The 22,501-nt window shown below is 38.8% G+C and overlaps 1 protein-coding gene across 1 annotated transcript in view; it reads right to left on the bottom strand.

Moving 5' to 3' along the window:
* Positions 1 to 21,123, bottom strand: part of myo16 (myosin XVI) — a 227,586-nt gene extending 206,463 nt beyond the window's left edge. The window contains exon 1 of the mRNA XM_084421067.1: positions 20,937 to 21,123. The gene's annotated coding sequence lies outside the window, so the exon portion shown is untranslated. The remainder of the gene's footprint in view (positions 1 to 20,936) is intronic.
* Positions 21,124 to 22,501: the final 1,378 nt, after the last annotated feature.

Here is a 22,501-nt window from a genome sequence, read left to right as displayed (position 1 = left end):
AAAATACTGGAGTCTTTATACACTCAACAGTCACAGATGGATATGGACACAGATGGACCCTACATAGCGGATGGGGAGGGGCTAATAGACCACAATAGTGCCAAACAAAAAAAACTTGGCTATGAAAACTTTACAAAAGTGAGCTGAATATGTAAAACTTAGTAAACATTCATTGTAAACATGGACATTTACCTAACTGACTAAAACTAGCAGGAAGTTAAAATTCCTCAAGCTCTTTCAGGATTAAAACTGAAAAACTTACGTCTATGTAGTAACAAAATAAACAGAACAATTTAATTTGAGATTACCCTTCGAATATTCATAAACAACTAAATTCATACACAATTGAATGCTCAACTTTTGTCTGTGGAACACACAAGATGGTTTTATCTTTCAAATTTTGCAATCAATTCAGGATTTGGTCCTCTTATGCAGTACACAAAACACAAACTAATAGATTAGCGCATTTCTAGAACTACTGTCCACATGAGCAAAGATGACATAATCAAATCATATACTTCTGGGAGTCTTGCAGTTGAGCAAGTGCCATAGAGATGAATGGGAATGCTAACATACAGCTTTCTCTTTAGGTATTATATAGACTTCCTTGATGAAAACAGTCAAAGAGCAACATTTCACTTCCACTCATAGCCTGAAAGTGGCAGTGTTCACACATAATCCTACACAGACCCACATTTGTACAGTTTAGGCTATTGAGAATTTGTCCTCATGATAAAGTCACTTACTCAGTCCTGTCACCAGTTACACACTGTTAATAAATATCTAATCTACCATAATCTGACATAAAAAAGGCCACCAAAGAAAACAAAAAAAACTGCAGGCACACATTTACTGCACTATGTTAGTGATCCTTAAATATTTTCAGGATAAAAATATAAAATAAAAAATATAAATATTTGGTTAAAAAAAAAAACTCTAACAAAGGCTCTCCCAGAACTGCATATTTCCCTACTCCGCTGTCTTCAGAGAGCTGCTGTAAAGATTCAAATGAAGCTGCTAAATGAACCCACATGCATAATGAGCAGCATGAATAATTGAAAAGCTGAAGCGAAAACGCTGATCATACCGTAGCACCGATGAACAAATGCAGCAGAGCATTTGCCAAACTCTGACATTATGAATAATAATACATACATTTGCACAAACAGAGCCTCGTTCGTGAAACACGAGTATAACAAATGTGTGTGAAATGTTAAAATAAAACACTCAATTTACACATGAATGGTTTCCTGAACAGTTTACACAGAAATTCGTTCTGCTCGTGTTACTGACGCCTATAGTGTCTGATGCATACTTAAGTAACCAAAGTGCACCTAAACAAACATCACACTTTTGTTCATAAAGTGTTGTGCAAAACAATTGATCAGGAGACTGGCTAGATCAGGCATCTTGATTGTCTTAGCCATGACCTTTAACCCCTGCTGATTGGAGCTCCTGCTATGGTCATAGAGGTCGATGCTTGTCATCAATCAGTCGCGAATAGCACATTATAATGGCTGTGAGAGAGTGTCTTTTCCCGCGACGTACTAACGTGTAACGGAGAAGCGTAGAAAGGAGAAAGCAGACATAATAAACATACATCACACACCTCCCACAGCTCCACATGACATTGACAGACCTTTTATATGCTGGCAAAGGAGAACGTGTGGGAAAATGGTGGCTCGCACAATGTGCACATGGTGTTTACATGCTCAAATACACCAGCTTACATGCATCTAGAAACACAAGTAATAAGCTCTTACAATCAGTGTCCTGGAGTACCTCAGATGCAAGTTATAAAAGAATAAACATTCATACACTAATACATCTCCATTATTATTCATGACCTTGGAGCAATTAGATGACGATATGACATCAACACAGTCCAATGGCATTTTTTGCGGTCTAAAGTCCCCACAGTGATCTCATCCTCACACACACACGCCACCCCTCACGTTACACATGGTATATTTAGAGCTGAACCAACTGCACTTCAAATCAGTCCTCTAACTCTGCCTGACCCGCCGGCTTGATCTCACCACATTCATTCTCTTGCACTCAATCACCCCTCTTTCCTCATGCACCCATTTACTCTTCAACCTTCAGTGTCTCCAGGATGTAAAAAAGGCTGAAGAGTTTAGAGCAACACATGAACAGACATACAAAACAGTGAAGTAAACAGTGAAGAACGCGTCCTACCGGCAATCCCGTCCAGCACGAGAGGAAAGGGTGAACAGAAGAGAAAAGGTAGGGAGACGGAGAAAAACGTGCCTGCCCGTGTACGCCTCCGCTTTGCTCCACCAAATCAATTTCACACTCTCTCACCTCCCAGTCACCATGATATCATTCATTCATCAGTTTGGCGTTGCCATGGAAACACTGGCCGGCGTGGTTTTGGTTTGGCAGTTCCGTGACACTGTTTTCTTGCTTGTGAGCGTATCCTTGAGCGTATCCGACCCTCCCTCTCCATAAGGTGTAGTGTAGTCGCCCCCCCCAATCCTCTGTCAGCACGTGGGTTGTGTATGTTGTATGTTGTCATTCAAAAGTCGGACTCTTTAAGGGGTAAAACCCCTGAGGCACTCAAAGACAGTGTGTTTTATCCAGCCACTAATCAGCACCCCCTACACTCCTCATGCAGGGTCTAATCTCATCATCGCACACATCAAAAACACAAAAATAGACTCCTCATTCTGACCCCACCTTTTTGATTAGTCCAGTCTTTTCAGTCACACACAAATAGACCACAACGCCCCTCTGCAGCAATGTCTGGGTGCTCAGGTTAAGCTCCTGCATTCTCCACCAAGTCTCCAGCAATGAATAGTTAATGGGACTGCCCCCCTTCATTACGGTGCGCTCTCTGATTGTCTCGAATCTGACCTTGGGGGGTCTCGGTCTTAATACAGACCCTGTACTTCCTCACATTAATCATAATCTGTAAAAAAAAGATAAGAGACTCACCAGGAACCACCTATCCACCCCCTTATTACTGTCTGGACTAGAGTAGTCGCTATCGCTCTCAACTGGAATATCATCAGACTCATTCATTCTCAGCAGCAGACTGAATTACATGTGCTTGTGAAATAAAGGAAATTGATTCTGTAAACGTAAGGTCACATTCCCTCACTGGTCCTACATTAGGGTGATATAATGTGGATAGAAGTGACCTTGGATGCCGTTTTTTCTATTCCTTGTCTAAACAGGCCTGGTTGTGGACAGTAAAGTCTTATTCATATTCACTTTTTTCAAAGTATTCAAGAATTCTAAATTCACTTTTTACTCTTATTTGGTCCTTATCTTTTAAACCACAGCAACCGGTCCTATTTGACATGCTTCAAGTGGGATTCGAACCGGCGTCTCCGGCTAACATGGACGCTAAAGACCGCAGTCTCTAGTGCACCCTTTGAGGCCACGGGAGTTTACCCACACAAATCTTACTAGCTGCCCTACTTTACAATCACCCCTCATCCGGGTCATGGCACCGATGTAACCGGTCCTACTAGACCTGCTCCGAGCGGGATTCGAGGCAGGTGCGCTAACAAGGACGCTAACATAATTTGCTTGTGCTCTTGAGGTCAGGGGAGTGAGGTTTACCGACACAGCTCTTAGCCAGCTGAAAACGCCTAGGTGTGGGCGCTTAAGAGCGCTTCGGTAGTGCAGTGTTTTTTTTTTTGAGACGCTTTGATTGCTTTGATATGGAATATCCACAGAAGTGTTACTAGTATCTACTAGTTACTAGTTCAATGATAGTTTGGTTTTCTGTATTGTTTCTATATAAAAATGTCGATACAATGTAAAGTATTTGCTCTGGTTCTTGTTTTAAGTTATATTGTTCCATTATTATGCTTGTTGTCGTCATCTGTTGATATTGTACAAGCAGAATGTGACAGTTGGTCGGTGTGTTTTTTGCTTCATCTGCAGCGCATTAAGCTCTCTCGGCCACCGTACAATAGCCTTTTTAACTTCTTTTTTTAAGCTTAAATACATGATTTTTTCACTGTGAAACCGTTCATATATTCTGCTTTCTGGCTACCTAGCAACATCTGAGATGCTATCTGTAGGATGCTGACCAAAATTCACCTCTTACCTCAGCTGTCTGACAGTGAAAAGTATCTACAGCATCAAAGTTTCAGATCTGAGTGATATCTTACTGTGTCATCAACACTTACAGTCTGCTTTATTACACTCACAGACAGGAAATCAATCACAGCTCTTTGTCCTGCTGTCATCAGACCTAAATATAGTGCAAGCAAGCAATGTTTGGAAGAAAGAACATGTGATGACAAATTGTGTGAGGAAGGCCGATGAAAAAAAATCTAATTGAGAAGCATTCGTTTTTATTTCCCTTTTTCATAAATGATCCAATGTTCAGTGGTCAGTCTGACTCCATCAGCCCTCAACTGGATTTCTCAGTTAATAATCAATCTGTCGACAAATGATTTATGTGTATTTCGTAGCCTACGATTGATCATATAAGGGTACGTTTACACAACAATGATGCACTGAAAATGAAAAATGTTTCACACTGTCTAAACAATCCCTGTTTCACACGGTTGCGCAAAAACGACTAAAAACGCTGTATTATGCATGCCAGGCCAGTAGTTGGCGATAACGATAATGGTATCCTTTTCAAAAACTTGCACTTTGAAACCCGATTTCAAAAGCTTGCATTCTTCAGGCCCCCAAAACGCTGTTTTTGTGTAAATGAACGGCCAAAATGCATAAAAAGTTTTCAGTTGAAATTGGTGTTGTGTAAATTGGGCTAATTTGTCACGAATCAGTTCTCACATTTGAGTTTGTGTGAGAACCTATTTCAAAAATGATCTTGTAACTGACACACAGCCTGTGATAAATTGTGTAAAGTGCACACAGACATGACATAAAAAAATAACAAAAACAGAGTCTGTGCGCAGGGCGACAAGCTTTAGTCTTGTAGACTATACTTGGCATAAAGAAATAGATGTCTCTACATCAAGTGTATGAACATGTTCTCTATTTTAGAGACAAGTATAACTCAAACTTTGCCTTTGTTCAAAGTGTGATATGGGAACAAAGCTCTCTGAAGTATTTTTGGGTTTTACTTTACCTAAGAATAAATTACTGAATCAGTTTTTACCACACTATAATTGAAATCCCTTTCAAGTATAATATTTTCAACGTCTAGCAGCTATTTCCGGCCTGCAAGACTCTTGTCTGCTGGGGAATGGGCAAATTCTGAAATTCCAAAAACTGGCCAAACAAACCACCAATAAATAGTGTTGTTTCTAATGCTCGAATAGTGTTAAAAAGCTATATTTAAGGTTGTAAAATCCAATGCACATGTGCAGTCCCAAGTGCACATCTCAGGACACTTATTGTTTCTATGGGAACCGCTTCTTACTCCAGCTGTAGTGACGCATTGACTTTACCAATAGGTGATTGGCTCTTTTATTAGAATGCAGGAATTATTTCACCATATTGTGCATTGCACTTTCTCCCATTCATTGTAATTTGTGTGAACTGTCTTGGCATACATCTTTGCTATACATACTCACTAAAATGGCATTTATATGTAAGACAATAGATTTATTGATGACCTTGAATGACAGTAATGCAATGCATGCTCGTCACAAGTATTTCTGTCACAAACGTGTACAAATTACCTTCAGTGAGGATTCCCTCCATGGTTTCTCCTCTCACAGACTAAATTTGCAAGGAAACTGCAAGACGATCCCGGCTAGCAGTGGAAAAACCTGATGGGGTGTTCAGTATCTCACACACGGCATGTAAACAAAATTCATTTGTCCATCAATTCTCATTTAGAGTATCAGTGCAACGCCTCTGAAACTAATAATACAACAGCTTCTTTCTTTCAGTAGTGCATGAATGAATAGTTATATAATAAATTGGCTGGCTAAATTAGATTCAGTATTTTTCATACTGAGATAATGTCCTCCCAGGACAGTGTTTATGAAACTGATGACCATAAATTTGAACCTTGATGGGAATGGAACAGTGTTTTATATGAATGTTACAGTCAAAGCACAGCTTGGGGGGGAAAACACTACAAAATGGCGAGGAAAGATATAAGGAAACAAAAGTAGGTCAGAAACAGATCTCAACCAACCCACAGCAGAGCAGAAAAACATCAAATAACAACGGATCGTAGGAAAGCAGAAGCTGAAGCTCACACATGTGAATGATTTATGAATTGATGCTGATCAGTTGCTTTGAGCTTCACATTCTCCCAGCTAAACAAGAGATAGTCGTGTCTCCTGTGCTGATATTTCACTGGATTCTAAATTCCCAAGGGTTCACATTCCTGTGACTCTTGTTCATAAGCACTTGTTGGGTTGAGGAGAATGCAACCCTGTTGAGTTCACCTGTTGTAGCAGAATTTCTGTTTAGTGTTTTGATGGTGGCTGTTTCTACAGCCATGATTTGCAACAGTTTGGGAAGTTGAAGAGGTGACGAAACTGCAATGTGAATATTCCATATCTAGAGTATAAACCTTGAGGAATAGACGCATGTGTTAGGCTTACTGACTTGAGACTAGCATGGAATTTTCTTACTCAATTTACCACTGACTGCTGCTACTTCTGTTTGCGTTTAGAGGGAAACTGCTGGTCTAGGATCAGTTTTCTTCGTAATAATAGCATATTGGCGAAACAGATTTGGTGTTTGTGCTCTTGAGAGCATCAATGGTTTCTATTTACAATGTGTTTTGCAGCATTGAGAAATGTAGCCAATCACAAACACATCAGTTGATTTCTTGAACGCAATGGCTAATCAGACATGTTTAAGTTAGAATCCACTCACGGCTCTAAACCCAGGGCCGAGTTCTGCACACTCGAAAATCCTCTCGTTATAACTCAACTCATAACAAAAAAAGTGTAGAAATTATCTAGGCTAAATAAAAGATCAATTGTGCAGTCAGCTTAACTGATTATAGCGGAACTTTGTGACATTGCGATGAAATGAGTGTGACAGCTTTTTAGTTATTGTAAAGGGAGTGCTCTCTGCGCACTTTCTAGGCGATATGATCCACTCCGAATTTTAATAAAACTTTTGTTTTGCTGCATTAGGAAAGGAAATAGTTATTGATTATTAATTTATTATCATTCTAAATCCTGTGTATGCTTGCATTTCTGTTCAAATTACAGTGGCTTGCGAATGTAGCCGCTTTAATAAATCATTTATCGGGAGCATTTATGCTGGGATGTGTAGATTGTTGCTAGAAGACATGTAACTTGAAATTATTTCATGACATTCTATTTAAATTTGTTAAGGAGGAAGTGCATCTAGCCTTACCACGGAGTTGGTTCACCCTCCGCTTATGTACAGATGGATAGATATAACATAACTTGCATAACTAACATCAACATAAGATGGAACATAACTTGCTGCGAGCATGTAGGATTTGCTGCTGCATGAATAAATACCGTAGCAGATTTAGGCAGGTGGAGCTGGGGGAGATGAAGACTTTCAGAGGAACTTTGATAGTGCAATTTGCCTCGATCCAGAACATTGACTTCAGGGTCTCGTCGTCAAAAGGGCAGGTGACAGCGAGACTGCAAAACTCTTCTAAAAAGATTAAAAGGTCATGGCTCTTCTGAGCCACTGCAGCGAATTTCGCGGAGTAATCCATTTTAGTGTTCCGGTATTCTGTAACACTTTTCCAAAGACGACGAAGATGATGAGAATATAATACAAGGTGTATTTAAATAACTCAGGATAGATAGCCAACATGCGAGACAGCGTGTAAACACTAACAGTACCGGACAACGTACAGAACAAAGGGAGGAACTTAAATACACGGTGATGATTAACTAAAAGACAAACAGCTGTGATGATTAGTGTTAGTGTCCATGGTAACAGATCAGTGGAGTAATATAGCCTATTCCGTGCTCAAGCGCACAACTATAGCTTGCCGCAAAGAACTGGCAAAAGTAATGATTATGAATGTGTCTGGAAAAAATAGCAAGGAGACATTTTGAATTATTTATGAATAAACTATAGGGTTTTTGAGTCAGTGTCGACTGCAAAGATGAAGTTGACGATGCTGACTCGCCATCTCCGCAGTATAGTGGATGCACCTTTAGAGAGAAATGCACATTTCATACAGATTACATAAGCAGAGAGTTTTATTTGTTTTAGATTTGATTGGGTTTGTTTAAAAGTAGACATTTCAAGCCTTCTATAGATATGTTTCTCATGTCTGTAAGGCAAGCATACGCTGAGTTTCGGTTCGTTTTTGTGATGCGCTCCAGTTCATGGAGACTGAGACGGCGGAAAGCACATCCTCTATGTTTTCTTTATTTTACAAAGGCACAACATTTTTTTGTTATTGTGAGTCAACTCCGCACAAACACTTGTATATGCGCCTAATAATAGCACACATTTATCTGGGTTAATGTTAGAGTGAGCGGCCAAGTAAAGTTGCTACTACTTACTGTACGTTTCAAATGATAAGCTGTATTTGAGGTAGATGGATGAAAAGCGATTCCGAAAAGTAATTACCACAAGGACCCGCCATTAACAATCTGTCCCTCACGGACTGCTCGACTTCACCACAAGTTTTTTTTTTCTTTCTGCGACTAACCGACTAATACAATTTTGGTCGTCTAAGCCTCTTCTCGACTAATGATTTGTCGATTATTAGGGGGCAACCCTACTCATTAGCCTAGCATTTAGCCAAACTATAAGCTCATAACCGATATCTAAACAACAATCAAGCTACCCAGGAATTAGCTACACTGCAAGTTACTAAAAAAAAAAATCTAACTGAAGATATTTGATGAGCAGTTTAAATCAGATTAAAATTTTAAATGAACTGTGGGATGTGAAACCAGTGATGTAGTGTTTTGTCATGCTACACTACTTAGCTGCTTGTTAGCTGAGCTACTATTATTTACTCCTTAAACATGTCGCTAGTTAGTAGATCTCAATATCTCTCCTTTAAAAGTAGCTGAGCTAAAGTATCAAATAAACTTCAAACAACATTTTTAATGATTTTCAAATCCCTTGTTTGTTTAAGCAGGTATTCCACAGTCAAGAATCAATGATTATTGTATGATTAATATATTGCCTACGTATTTTGTAGATAGGTATTGTGGCGATTAATGACCAAATAGAAACTCCCTGTTCACTCATTTATTACATAGAGAAATTCTGCAGCAAGCTGTTTTTCCGCATCTGTAGTCTGCAAAACGCACAACATCGCCTATCAAAAACCCATTTCTGTCATTAAACACCAGAACGCTGATATATGACTAGGGGAACATTGGCTTGCTGTCAGTGTGTTAATGAGAAGATGAAGCTTTAAAGGCTCTATGATTGGACAAGCTCTAGGTTTGGAATGAACTCAAATATTTCTGGCTGTCTCAGTTCAGGTTGGTGTCATGTGATATGCCAGGGTATTGTCATATCAACTCTGTAAAATCTAATCAACAAATTCATCCCATAATTCCAAGTGGTGTCGCTTTCCTTGTCTGTGTCTGATGTGTGATTAGAGTCTGTGTTTTTATTTGTTGCAGTAACACGCTCCCTCCCATGTGAAATGTATTGATCTCCGGCCCCGCTGTTATGTGTCGGGAATGATGTCTCTGCTGTTTTTGGCGGCGTATGGGGCAGTCTGGAAAAGGTGAGCATATATCTCTGTTATTGTTTCAAATCTAAAATGATATTCCATCATATTATGACAGACTTTCTCCAAGCATGCTAATGCATTTTATATCACCAGGCAGTTCACTGACCATTGAGATTAAATGTCAACTACGTCCACTACAGGCTGAGAGGACTTCATTTCACATCGTGAAGATTAGAAACTCAGCTTCAATACATTTGAGAAAACAGCAAGACTGAAAGGGCAATCATGGACAAATTCACTATTTATCCATTTCTTTTCTCCACCCTCTGAATGTATAAGATGACAAAAGAAGATTGACAGAGCCACATTGAAACTCATTTTCTAAGGATAAGGCTGTTCTACCAGAAAATGAAGTTTTGCTCTTTTTCATATGGACCACAAATCAAAAAAAGCACCATAAAAGTAGTAAAATCATAATAATAGTCCAGTCAACTCATGCGCTATTCCAAGTGTTTTGAAGTCAGACAATAGATTTATGTGAGGAACAAACTGAAAATTATATTCACTGAAAAACCTTTGGCATTAATATACTGACATGAAGGGTATGCGAATTGCATCATCTTGAAATTATTTGTTGCAGTATAACTTTGTCATTATGCCATGATATTTTGGGTTATGAATCAATTTGAACAGCCTAAATAATTTTAGTCACATTACACTATTATGCAGATATTTTCGAGCACATAATTGACCCCTAGCCCTAAACCTAACCACATCTTAACAATATAAAAAAAGTCACAAATTACAAATAAAAAACTATAAGCACCGTATTCTCTTAAAACATGTTAACCAATTCATTACCAATTCATAGATTTAGTTTTATATCCACGAAGATATATACATGAACATTATGGGCCCTAATTTAATGATCTGAAACGCAAGTATCAAGCGCGAAATGCAAGTAACTTTGTGGGCGGATCTCGGGGCTGTTGCTATTATACCGGCGGGATAATGACTCTTGCGCCCGACGCAAATCTAAAATGGGTTAGTCTGAAGTAGCTACATTACTCATAGGTGTGGTTTGGGCGTAACGTGAAATAAACCAATCAGAACATCATCTCACACTCCCTTTAAGAGCAGGCGCGCTTGTTCCATGGCAGATTGCTATTATAACGGCGGATTTGCCAGGCGCACGCCAGGAGCGGTTCACAGCCGAGGAGACCGACGTTCTCGTCAGGGCCGTAAATCACAGAGAAGTGACATTGGGGATGGGAGAAACCCACCCAAATCAGCTTCGGTTAAACAAGGCGTATAATAATTTGGGTAAATGTGTAAGCTAGATTTACTGTATGCCTATTTTTTCACATCTTGGACACAACGATGATTTCCCTCATGTGGAATATTTTTCCTTGTAATAATGTATGATTTGCAAAAATGAAAACTGCTGCTTCTGTGTAGATGAGAGAATCAAAGTGTATACACGTTGTGCACACGCTACATTGGCCAATATATGGCCAAGCATGCGCCCTTAAAAAAGCATATGAATAATGCGCCACTGACTTTAGACTAGGTTTTTCCTGGTCAGTGGCGGAATTGTTTTCTAAACCTGCAAAATAGCATCAGGGAACGTTTGCGCAGAAATCTTTCGCTGCACCGCCCCCGGGAGCGCAAGTTTATTCCCTAGTTTACCGGCGTGCGTCTGTGGAGGGAAAAGTCTGCTGTGCGCGGGTGCAAAATAGGAATGATACATGCGTCGGTGTTCATTTTTTATCTATATGCTATGTTATGTTTTATTTTTATTTTACTTAGAAGTGGTTGAGTTTAAGGGTAGGGGTCAGTATAGGTGCTCAAAAATAACTCCTGTTTTTATAATATCATATCATTTTATAATTTAATTTCCAGATACAAGAACAGCTGATTAAATGGAAAGAATTAAACGTGTAACCAATAATAAATCATTCTTTTGAAATAAACACAAGCGTGTAAACATTTTAGCTTGCACAATTATCAATACATTTTGAGAAACTAGCTTTATTATCATAAAAAAATATAGCTATATTCTGTACATTGCTGCTCTTGATGTTAGTCTATTGATGCCAAAGGTTTCTCACTGGAAGCATCAAAACACACTGTACTGAGGTGCTTTATTTGATGCCATGGGAATGAGAACATGTTGCTGTTAAAATGAAATAACAACATAGAGGTTTATAATAACATGAGGGTGAGTAAATAGTGACTTTCAATTCATTTGTGTGTGAATAACTCCTTTATTGCTTGATTGTCTGAGTATCATCTAACATGTCACTCACCTGGAGAGCATGAGGCCGAGAGAGCAAGACTCTAGAAACAATATATGAATATGATTGTGCCTTTTGTGTGACTGTCTTCCCTCTAACCATCTGTTCTTTCACATAGTTGAGTGGCTTGAGTGGAGCAGCACAAATCTGGCCAGACCACAACATGCAATGAACATGTATAGAAGACAGACGAATACCAAATCTCCTGATCTCTCGTTTATCCAGCTAAATATGGATCTTCTGCTCTCTACCCATCTGTTTCAGGCATGCACACACACAAACATATTCCTCATGTCTTTGTTCTTCATATTTTCAATTCATCAACATTGCTGTGAGAGTTCTAAGAGCTGTACGTGAGCCGTTCTCTTCATCTTCCTTCTCTTATTACATATTCCATCTTCAGCTCATTTCCACCGCTCTGCTATCCTCTCATTCTGCCATCATATGGCATTTTGTATTTCTCTATCTCTTTTCTGTCCATTCCCATCGTTCCTCCAACCATCACTATACTCAAGAGAGACGCCACCAAGAGCTGGAATATGTATGTATCTTTTTATCTTGAAATAAATACGATTTATTTCTTTTTAGCCTGAAATAAGTATCCAGAGAAAAGATTCAATGCTCAGAGGTTATTCTTGCATCACTCATGAGACTTTGTGGCATTCTCTGTTATGTTTAATTTAATGCTAAAGCAAGTTTATTTTTTTACAATGTTAAAATACTTTATCATATCTCAGAGACAACTAATTAAAGTTGTTAGTTAAAGGGGTTAGTTCACCCCAAAATGGTATTTTTTGCCATTAAAGGGATAGTTCGCCCAAAAATGATATTTAACCCATGATTTACTCACCCTTAATCCGTGGCCTTAAGCGTCGTGACGTAGAACGAACGTGACAGCGCAGCCAGAGAGCAGAGCAAAACAAAACTCTACGACTTCTACGTCACGACGCTTCCTACGCTACGTCCTACGTCATACGCCAGCATCCATCTCTGTGAACGCGCGTCGACCGCTACCGGAAGCCAGTTATTTTCGTTTATAAAGTTTTAAATATGTATATTTTTACGACAAAACCGCACGGATTACCCTCAGAAGGCCTTCGTTTATCCCCCTGGAGCCGGATGGATTACTTTTGTGAAGGATGCATGCACATTTTGGGACTTGAATGAGGTGGACCCCATAGCTTCACATTATAACCACTGAAAGATCTAAGACATTTTCTAAAATAACTGAAAATGTGTTCGTCTGAAAAAAGATTGACATATGCATCTCGAACGGCTTGAGGGTGAGTAAATCATGGGTTAAATAGCATTTTTGGGCGAACTATCCCTTTAATAACTCAGCCTCATGTCAAAGATATTTTTGATGAAATGTGAGAGCTTTCTGTCCCTCTATTGACAGTCTACGCAACTACCACTTTCAAGCCCTAGAAAGGTAGTAAAGACCTTAAAGTAAAGACAAAGGGGGGTTTGCACAAACAAAGCACTCGTGTTGCTTCATAAAACTGAGGTTAAACCACTGGAGTCACATGGATTACTTTAATGATGTCAGCTTTCTAAGGCTTGAAAGTGGTAGATGCTTAGGCTGTAAATGGAGGGACAGAAATCTCTCAGATTTCATTAAAAATATTTTCATTTGTGTTCCAAAGATGGTCTTACGGGTTTGGAACGACATGAGTAATTAATGACAGAATTTCCATTTTTGGGTGTATTTATCCGTTAAGCCATTTTTTTAAGAAAACGATAAAAACTATGGCATACTTCCCTATCACAGTTTCCACAAAAATATTAAGCAGCCCCACTGTTTCACCACTGATAATAATATTAATGTTTCTTGATCATTAAATCAGCTTATTTGAATGATTTCTGAAGGATCATGTGACTGAAGACTGGAGTAATGATGCTGAAAATGAAGCTTTGCCATCAGAGGAATAAATAAACATTTTAAAATATATGAAAATAGTTATTTTAAATTGTAATCATCTTTCACAATATTACTGTTTGAAGGTATATTTGGTCAAATAAATGCAGAATTAGTGAGCATAAGAGGCATTTAAAAAGCTTACCAATATCAAACGTTTGAACGGTAGTATATATTCGAGGTATTGTTTTATGACATTCTCAAAAAAAAAAAAAAGTGAAGTAAACAAATGAAGTTGCTGTAACTGTATGCATGTATGTGGGTGTGTGTGGGCTGTCTGCTCCGTGGACAGTCTGTGTGTGATCACTGATCCAGGAGACTTCTGCCAATCTGCTCTGCGCACCTGCCCATGGCTACATACCATTCCAAAGCCCCAAGAGCCCGCCAGCTGCTCCCAGAGCTCCTACACACACACACACACACACACACACACTTATTGTTGGCACCCAGAACTTTCTAAACAAGTTCATGCAAATCACAACTAAATTAGCAAGAATCCACAAAAAAACAACTAAAAGGAGATTTCCTCTTTAGCATTTCTTCCATGCTCTGTAAATGCAATTTATGACACTTAATGCCGGTTCACACCAAGAATGATAACTATAAAGATAACTGTATAACAAAAACTACATTAGCATCCACACAACATTCTGTTCTATTCTGAAGATGCACTGCAGTTTTGTCATCTGCTGCTTTAAATGCTCAAGCTGCAGGTTGGATTCTGATTGGCTGTCAATGTTTTTATTTTATTTACTTATTTACTTAAATTACTTACATTTACTTATTGTAGAGTTAATGAAAGTTATCATGGACATTGATCAGAACTGAACATTGAACTGAACATTGATCAGTTATTAATGTTTGAAGTGGATGTCATAAATGTCAGTAGACCGGGAAGATTTTAAATCGAGCGGTTCATTTATAAATCCGAAAAATCTTACCTACATGCTGTGAAAATACAAACCGGACGACAGAACACAACAAACGCAGCTCTGAAAATGGGCAGGGCTAGATAAGCTCTATATCTTTATTGTCATTCTACTTTAAAATATCCCACTTAATTCAATGTGTTACATGCCATGCCATTCCATTTTTTTTTTTTTTTTTTAGTGAAATACACTAGCAATTATTGAGTTATACTGTTTCTTAGCTTTTTTTCAAGTAAATCCCCCCTAAATTAGATTGTCTTTGTAATGTGTAATATGTAATGTCTTCTAATGCAACACTCAGTAACTAATTTCACTCCTGACACAAACATAACCCTCCCTTAGTCTCACTGCATGTCCAGACGGGCCCAGACGTCAGCTCTGACACTGTTACCCAGCCAAGACAGTCACCAATTATAGCCTGGAATGGGAAACAGAGTTAGCAAGGCCACCTCTCGTCTGCCAGGAACAGGTGAACCATGAGACTTCCGTTTTACACATATCCCTGCCTTTACTTACAACATTGGTCTTCTGAAATGTAATTAAATGATAATTCTCCACCCAAAAATTTGAATTCTGTCATCATTTACTCACCCTCATGTCATTCTAAACCTGAAGATATTCTTTCTTCTGTGGAACATAAAACATATTTTGAAGAACGTTGTTGTGTTGGTAACCAAACAATTGGAGCCCATTGACTGACAAAAATTCTCAAAATATCTTCATGAAACTCATGAGGGAGAGTAAATGATAAGAGAATTTTCATATTTGGGTGAAGAATCCCTTTAAAAGTTAACTGGTTTTTGAGTTTGGTTACATATTGTAAATGTATTTTTTATTTTATTTTAATTTTTTTAATATTTTTTTTTTGTACTAGGATGTTTTAAGATATGACACTTGCAGGATATGTCAAAAGATCAAGGACAATTTGATTCCTCGTGCCATGACCATTTAATACAAACATCCTCCAGGAAGTGGCATTATTTTTAGTGGAAAAACAACCGAAAAATGACAGACAACAGTATTATAATATACAAGTCAATATATAGTTACATTTAATCAACTGAACTTTAGGTTGATACCCTTACGCAAGATAACCGTCAATGACTAATTGCTCTTTATATCCGTCCTGTTGAAATGCAAATAATCACGCTATAATGAATAAAGTTGAAGTGTCTGATCTTGACCAGATCAAGTCTGGTGGACTATATGTTTTCGTCCTTAAATTGCAGCTATAGAGTTGGCAAATGGGCTTGAATAACAGGAATGACCCTCACCTGATGAAAGTTTACTACTATAATGCTTCAAATTGAATTGTTTCTTGCATTTTACCTACTCACCATCAGTCCAATCAGCTGCTGACGTAGGATGTAAGAAGCTGAAATGGATCTGTAAGTTTGGAAATTCTCCAGGAGCTCAACAGGAAACACAGTACGACAAACTACTCAACCCAGGAGCCCAATAATAGAAAGCAGCGCAAGCTGGGCCCTATTAGTGTGTGTGCCACTTCACGAATGTAACAAATGGCCAAACTCCTGAAGCATTCTAGAGATTGCAAACATTTTTCTGATCACACTATCAGTTTAAACCCAGTTCTCTGCAACAAAATCTTAATTCGGTGCAATTACGCTGCAAATTTCCCTCCTTCAGCACTAGCATTATCCGTCAGACAATCCTTGCATTTCTCTCAAGTATGCAATCTTATGGATAGTCATCCATCATCACGCACTCTCAGCTTTCTATCCATTTCGGAAAGAAAGAGAGAAAGCCAAGACCCTCAGCCTATTCTTAGCATTCTGCTTGAATCATGTCTTCACAATTACACTTTACATTGCAGACAACTTAATTCATATAATACCCTTATCGAAAAACATGTCAACAGCTGACCAGAAAAAAACAAGCACAAGCTGTAAACATGAGTTACAGTCTCTAGTAAACCAACAACAGGTCTCCAAACAGCTGCTGTTTATGAATTATGATGTGAAACAGAATGGCTTGGAGAAATATAGGAAGATATCAGTCTTTAGATAACTTCAGATAAATATTCCTCCACAGGCAATCGCAGGAAAGAGGGAGAGAATTCGATTAGACTGTCATGGCGTCTCAGATGCATTAACTGATAAAGATTGAGGAGAAAAAGATGTGTGAAAGGGGGAAAAATACTAATGATGATTGTCTCTGTCCCTTGGGAAAGATGTTGTTCGTACACTGAGAACACTTATTCCCTTTAGAGCTGAATATTACCAAGGCCAATTATGGAAGTAGCAACATTGGTTCTTGTATTAACTAGACCATTTTTGTGCATACAATTTTAATCATAGTCATTTAAAGGGATACTTCAGGATTTAGCATTAAGCTTTGTATCAGTAGAAAACCCATAGTGTTTTCGAATTAAGGTGCTTTCCTCCCTCATGTCCCCCTGAGACGAGAAAATCGTCATTTTGCGTCATCTGAGGATTTTTTGGCCAGAGGCTAAAGACTACAGCCAGTAGGAGGGGCTGTTCTGCATGTTTTCAACACGCCCATACAGGGTGGGATCTCACTCACAGAATGTACACATAGTGTCAGCCGTCTTTCTTTGGAAGCTAAGCTAGTAGCAGGCTCTTGTTCTGTAGAGAAAGCTGAGAAGTAGGAGAAAGCTGAGTAACGTTAGTAGGGGTTACCATCCTCTTTTTGCCGGATATGTCCGGCCATCGAGATCGTTCCAAAATGTCCGGGATTGAGCTTTTGCTTTCTGCAGTCGCCATTCATTGTTTACATGCACACCTTTTGTTTCAATCTAACTGAATTCATTCCGATTGGTGAATCTGAATGTTAAGTTTACATGAACACTAAACAAGTGATCGGTTGATGTGCTTTTTAACATTGCTAAGAAAATTCCCGCTCCTCCGTCGCTCATCAGTAATCATGCCACCGGCCTCGCGCCGTTCTCTCGCGGCCCTCAGCCTCGTCCTGCTCGCCACAGTAAACATAATGAATGGCGACTGTAGAACGCAAAAGCCGAATCCCGGACATTTTGGACGATCTCGAAATCCCGGGCAGACTCGTCACAGAGACTCACTAGTAGCCTAGTCTTAACTGCGCGCTCTTACCGGTAGGCGTGGCTTGGGAGTGGCCTCGTAGAGCAGCGAAGCAAGTGCATTCTGGGAGTTGTTGTCTTTCATCCACATAAGCCAAAAATACATTTTCTGGCTTTTCTCAGTCTAGAAGGCTCTACTACAGAATTTCTACAGAATTTCTACTACATAAATGACCCAATTTAAATACACATTCATCTTTCCAGAGGTGAAGTATCCCTTTAACAATTTAATGTAAAGACATCATTATTAACCAGAAATAAAATAACAAATTCATTTAGCAACTAAATTTGAATTAAGTTCTAACAATGGCATACAAACTTATAGACCAAAACTTATGCGACGACTCATTATTTTTTATTTTTTTAAAGAATGATGTTATTATACGCACACCATTTTATCGGTAAAAGGCCACTTTTTTTTTCTTCACTTTTTACTTTTGTCAGTATACGTGGATGGAAACATGGCTGTTTTCAGACTAATTAAATAATAAAAATCACACTTAAAAAAAAAAGAAAGAAAATTAGAAAGGTATAATGTCCACTCAAACATCCACACATCCAAAGTGTTAATAGGTTCATGATGAAGAACTGTCTGATAGATGCACAAACACACACTGTTTATGTGTCGATGTGGAAAAAGAGAATTAATATGGTTATTAATAGGTTTAATAGAATTAATAATAGGTTAATATGGTGGATTTGTTCCAGGCCCTCTAGATCTAGATCAGTCTGAAGGCATCTATACAACCCATAACTCACTGATATTGCCTTTCTACCACCACCCGTGATACCATACGCACAATTACTCTTGACCCACTTCTGTACACCAGAAAGCTGCAATCTGACAACATTTCCTGAGTGTGAATGCAGAATATTCAGTGACACACTCTTAGATCAGGTACGCACTGCTGCTGCTGAATACGATTAGCACTCTTCATACCGCTCTGAATGCACAGAGGATTGCTATTTATGAAAGTGACTTTCTATAACCAAATTCACTCCAATAATTGTGTGTACAGAACTAAATTGAACTTCTAATTGTTAAAAGAGGGACAGCAGATTCATTTGGACACTGAACGCTCATCTGAGGTGCTAGAACAACCCCAAAACCGTAGCCAATTTTGACACTGTTTCTCTCCACTATAGAGATTCTATCCTATTAGCACTGCAGTCTGGAGAAAGCAATACCCTCCAGAGAGAGAAAGCTGTTTAAACGCAGTAGCTTGATGAGCATAAACGAAACACTATGTCGACACCAGTTAACTAACAACCGCTGGACATTAACCCATGTCCTCAGACAGGACAAACAAACTTACAATCCAAAAATAGCAGAAACATTGCAGTGCCAACTGCCAAGCAGTGTAGATCCAATGGCCCCCCTCCAAATTCAGAGAAAAATCTGATTGTCGAATTGTTATTAATATGAATTAATATTGTAAAGAAAGTTTCCAGTCTTTTGCTCCAGAACGTTGAACTGAAATCAACGGCTCTGTCGGTACTCATGCATATCCTGATAGGGGACTTTAGGGACAAACGGCAAGATTTCAATCAATGAGATCTTCATATTTCATTATTAAAATTCATAATATGATATTAATACAGTGTGTGGGCTAAGTGTACCTATGGACTGAGGTCAATCTACAAGAAAACTTATCACACACTCAAGTTTATTTAATCTAAATAGGAACATTCCATTGACATCTACTGTCTTTATACACAGCTAGTTATAAATAATATAACCTAACCCTGACTGAAAACTTTCAACATCTTTTTCATAATAATAAAAAAAAAAAAAAAAAAGTTTTACTTGATACAAGTACATTGCAGCAAAATGTATTTTGCAGCCAGGGCAGTCTGGCAACTCTCCATTGACTTTCGAGCTGCAAAAACCTAAATTGGGTCAGGCCAATCACGTCGTGTATAGAGTAGGCGGGGCGGGCTTAACATATGACGACAGAGTTGCGACGGTTCCCTGGCTGCTAGTTGAAAACAAAGAATGACGGCTGCTGCTGGCGAAAATCTTTCGAATCGGCTATGTCCGCGACTCTGGAGGAGTTGGAGTTAAGTTTGTCTTTGAGAAAAGAGCATAGAATGGCACTTAAGTCATTCTTTAAAAAAGGAAGATGTGTTCGTAGTTTTGCCGGTCAGATATGGCAAAAGTTGAATCTATCAACTAGCTCCGCTGTTGGGAATACGCTCTGGTTGGTTGAAGCGCTGTCCTATTGCGTGCAGAGGGAATTTGAAAGACAGCCGTTTATCCCGCCCCTCGGATTGAGCCGTGTCTATGGTGAGTTGCCAGACCTAACATCTTGATGTAGGTCTGGCTTGCCAGGCTAACATTGTACATTAATCATGCACAACTGTTTTCACCAATGAAATGTCAGCTAATCAGCATATTACAATGATTTCTGAAGGATCATGTGACACTGAAGACTGGAGTAATGATGCTGAAAATACAGCTTGGTCATCACAGGAATAAATTACATTTTGAAATAGATTACATTGAAAACAGCTAATATTTCACAATATTACAGTTTTTGCTGAACTTTTACACATAAATAAATGCAGCCATGTTGAACATGCAGACTTCTTTAAAAATATTAACAAATTTAACAACCCCAAATTTTGAATGGTGCGGAACATATTTTTTTAGTATACATTTTTTTCATTTAAAATTATTTGGTTACACTTTATTTTAAGGTGTCCATGTTACAGTGTAATCATACATTTAAGCACTGAGTAATAATAATGTACTTACTATAGAGTTAGCTGCATGTAATAATGCATAAGGTTAGCTGCATTTAATAATGCATAATTTATAATTATTATAACAGTAACTACATGTAACGTATACGTAACAAGGACACTGTAAAATTAAGTTTTACCAGTTATTTTGACTACAATGATGAAACTAAATAATCAAAACTGTTGAAGTAAAAAAAAAAAAAAAAAGTCATAGTTAATGTTGCCCTATACTAACCTGAACTCTATTAACACTAAAATAACTTTCATTTTCAGAATAAACGTAAACTATGTTATTTATGAATCCATTCTCATGAGTATGCCCAGTTTTGTCCCCAAACTTTGTGGACGTGGACATCCCAAAAAAGTATAGCAATACGTACCCATAGACACACTGAATCACACTCACCTCATAGTCCTGTTCTCTTCTTCTCTTGCAGTGAATATAATCCAGAGATCTTTTGCATTGCTCCACACACTCCCTTGCTCTCTTTGTATCTCTTACGCATAGAGAGCTCTGTGATTTACAAAAGCTGCTTCCACTCCACAGAGCTCCCATGGGCTAGTGTCTTCCACAACTAACTCATCTGATTGCCCAGGGTCAAATCAGAGAGAGAGAGAGAGAGAGAGAGGGAGGAGTCACAACAGGATCCAATTTGAGTCTATATTAAAAAAAGAAGGGCAAATTCCTCAGAACAGAGCTGTATGCTAGATGAACTGAGAAAGACGGACACTCCAAATCTCTGATTACATCTAAGCAAAGAGCAGCTGCTGTGAAACGGTGACACAGGACTTCTGCTGGCCATGAAATTGTATTGGGGGAGGGGAAGCGAGACACGAGGGGTGCTGAAATGTGTAACGTACACATACATACAGTGTACACACATTATGTTCTTCAGTTAACAAACAAACAGAGCAGGGCGTGAGAGGTTTGCTGTAGACTGGTAAGCTGCACTCATCTTCTCTTAGAGACTGTTTTAACGTTCACAGGACTGTTGCTGGTTTCCATCTGCATAACAAAGACACTTAACCCTTTTAAACTGACAAAAAGACGTGATGAAGCGATGTGAGCGAGTGAGAAAGTTTTGAATTCCCACAAAACTTTAGTCATACAACCAAAAAAAAAAAAAAAAAAAAACATATATATATATATATATATACACACACACACACACACACACACACTGGCCACTTTTTTAGGTGCACCTTGCTAGTACCGGGCTGGATCCCCTTTTGCCATCAGAACTGCCTTAATTCTTCATGGCATAGATTCAACAAGCTGCTGGAAACATTTCTCAGAGATTTTGGTCCATATTGACATGAAAGCAGTTGCTGCAGATTTTTCTGCTGCACATCCATGATATGAATCTCCCAAATTAGCTTTATTGGATTGAGATCTGGTGACTGTGGAGGCCATTCGAGTATAGTGACCTCATTGACATGTTCAAGAAACCAGTTTGAGATGATTTGAGCTTGTGACATGGCGAGATATCCTACTGGAAGTAGCCATCAGAAGATGGTGCACTGTGGGATGGGATCATAAAGGGATGGACATGGCCAGCAACAATACTCAGGAAGGCTGTGGCTTTTAAATAATGCTCAATTGGTACCAAACTGTGGTAAGAAAATATCCCCCACACCATTAAACCACCACCAGCCTGAACTGTCGATACAAAGCAGGATGGATCCATGCTTTCACGTTGTTTATGCCAAATTCTGACCCTACCATCTGAATGTCGCAGCAGAAATCGAGACTCATCAGACCAGGCAACATTTTTCCAATCGTCTGTTGTCCAATTTTGGTGAGCCCATGCGAATTGTTGACTGTAGAGACACCCGGTGTGTCTTCTGTTGCTGTAGCCCATCTGCTTCAAGGCTCGATGTGTTGTGTGTTCAGAGATACTCTTCTGCAGACCTCGGTTGTAATGAGTGGTTATCTGAGTTACTGTTGCCTTTCTATTAGCTGGAACCAGT

The sequence above is a fragment of the Rutilus rutilus genome (genome assembly GCF_951802725.1).
Source record: "Rutilus rutilus genome assembly, chromosome: 10".
Lineage (NCBI taxonomy): Eukaryota > Metazoa > Chordata > Actinopteri > Cypriniformes > Leuciscidae > Rutilus > Rutilus rutilus.
The sequence above is the reverse complement of the archived record's forward strand: the minus strand, read 5'-3'. Positions and strand labels throughout refer to the sequence as shown.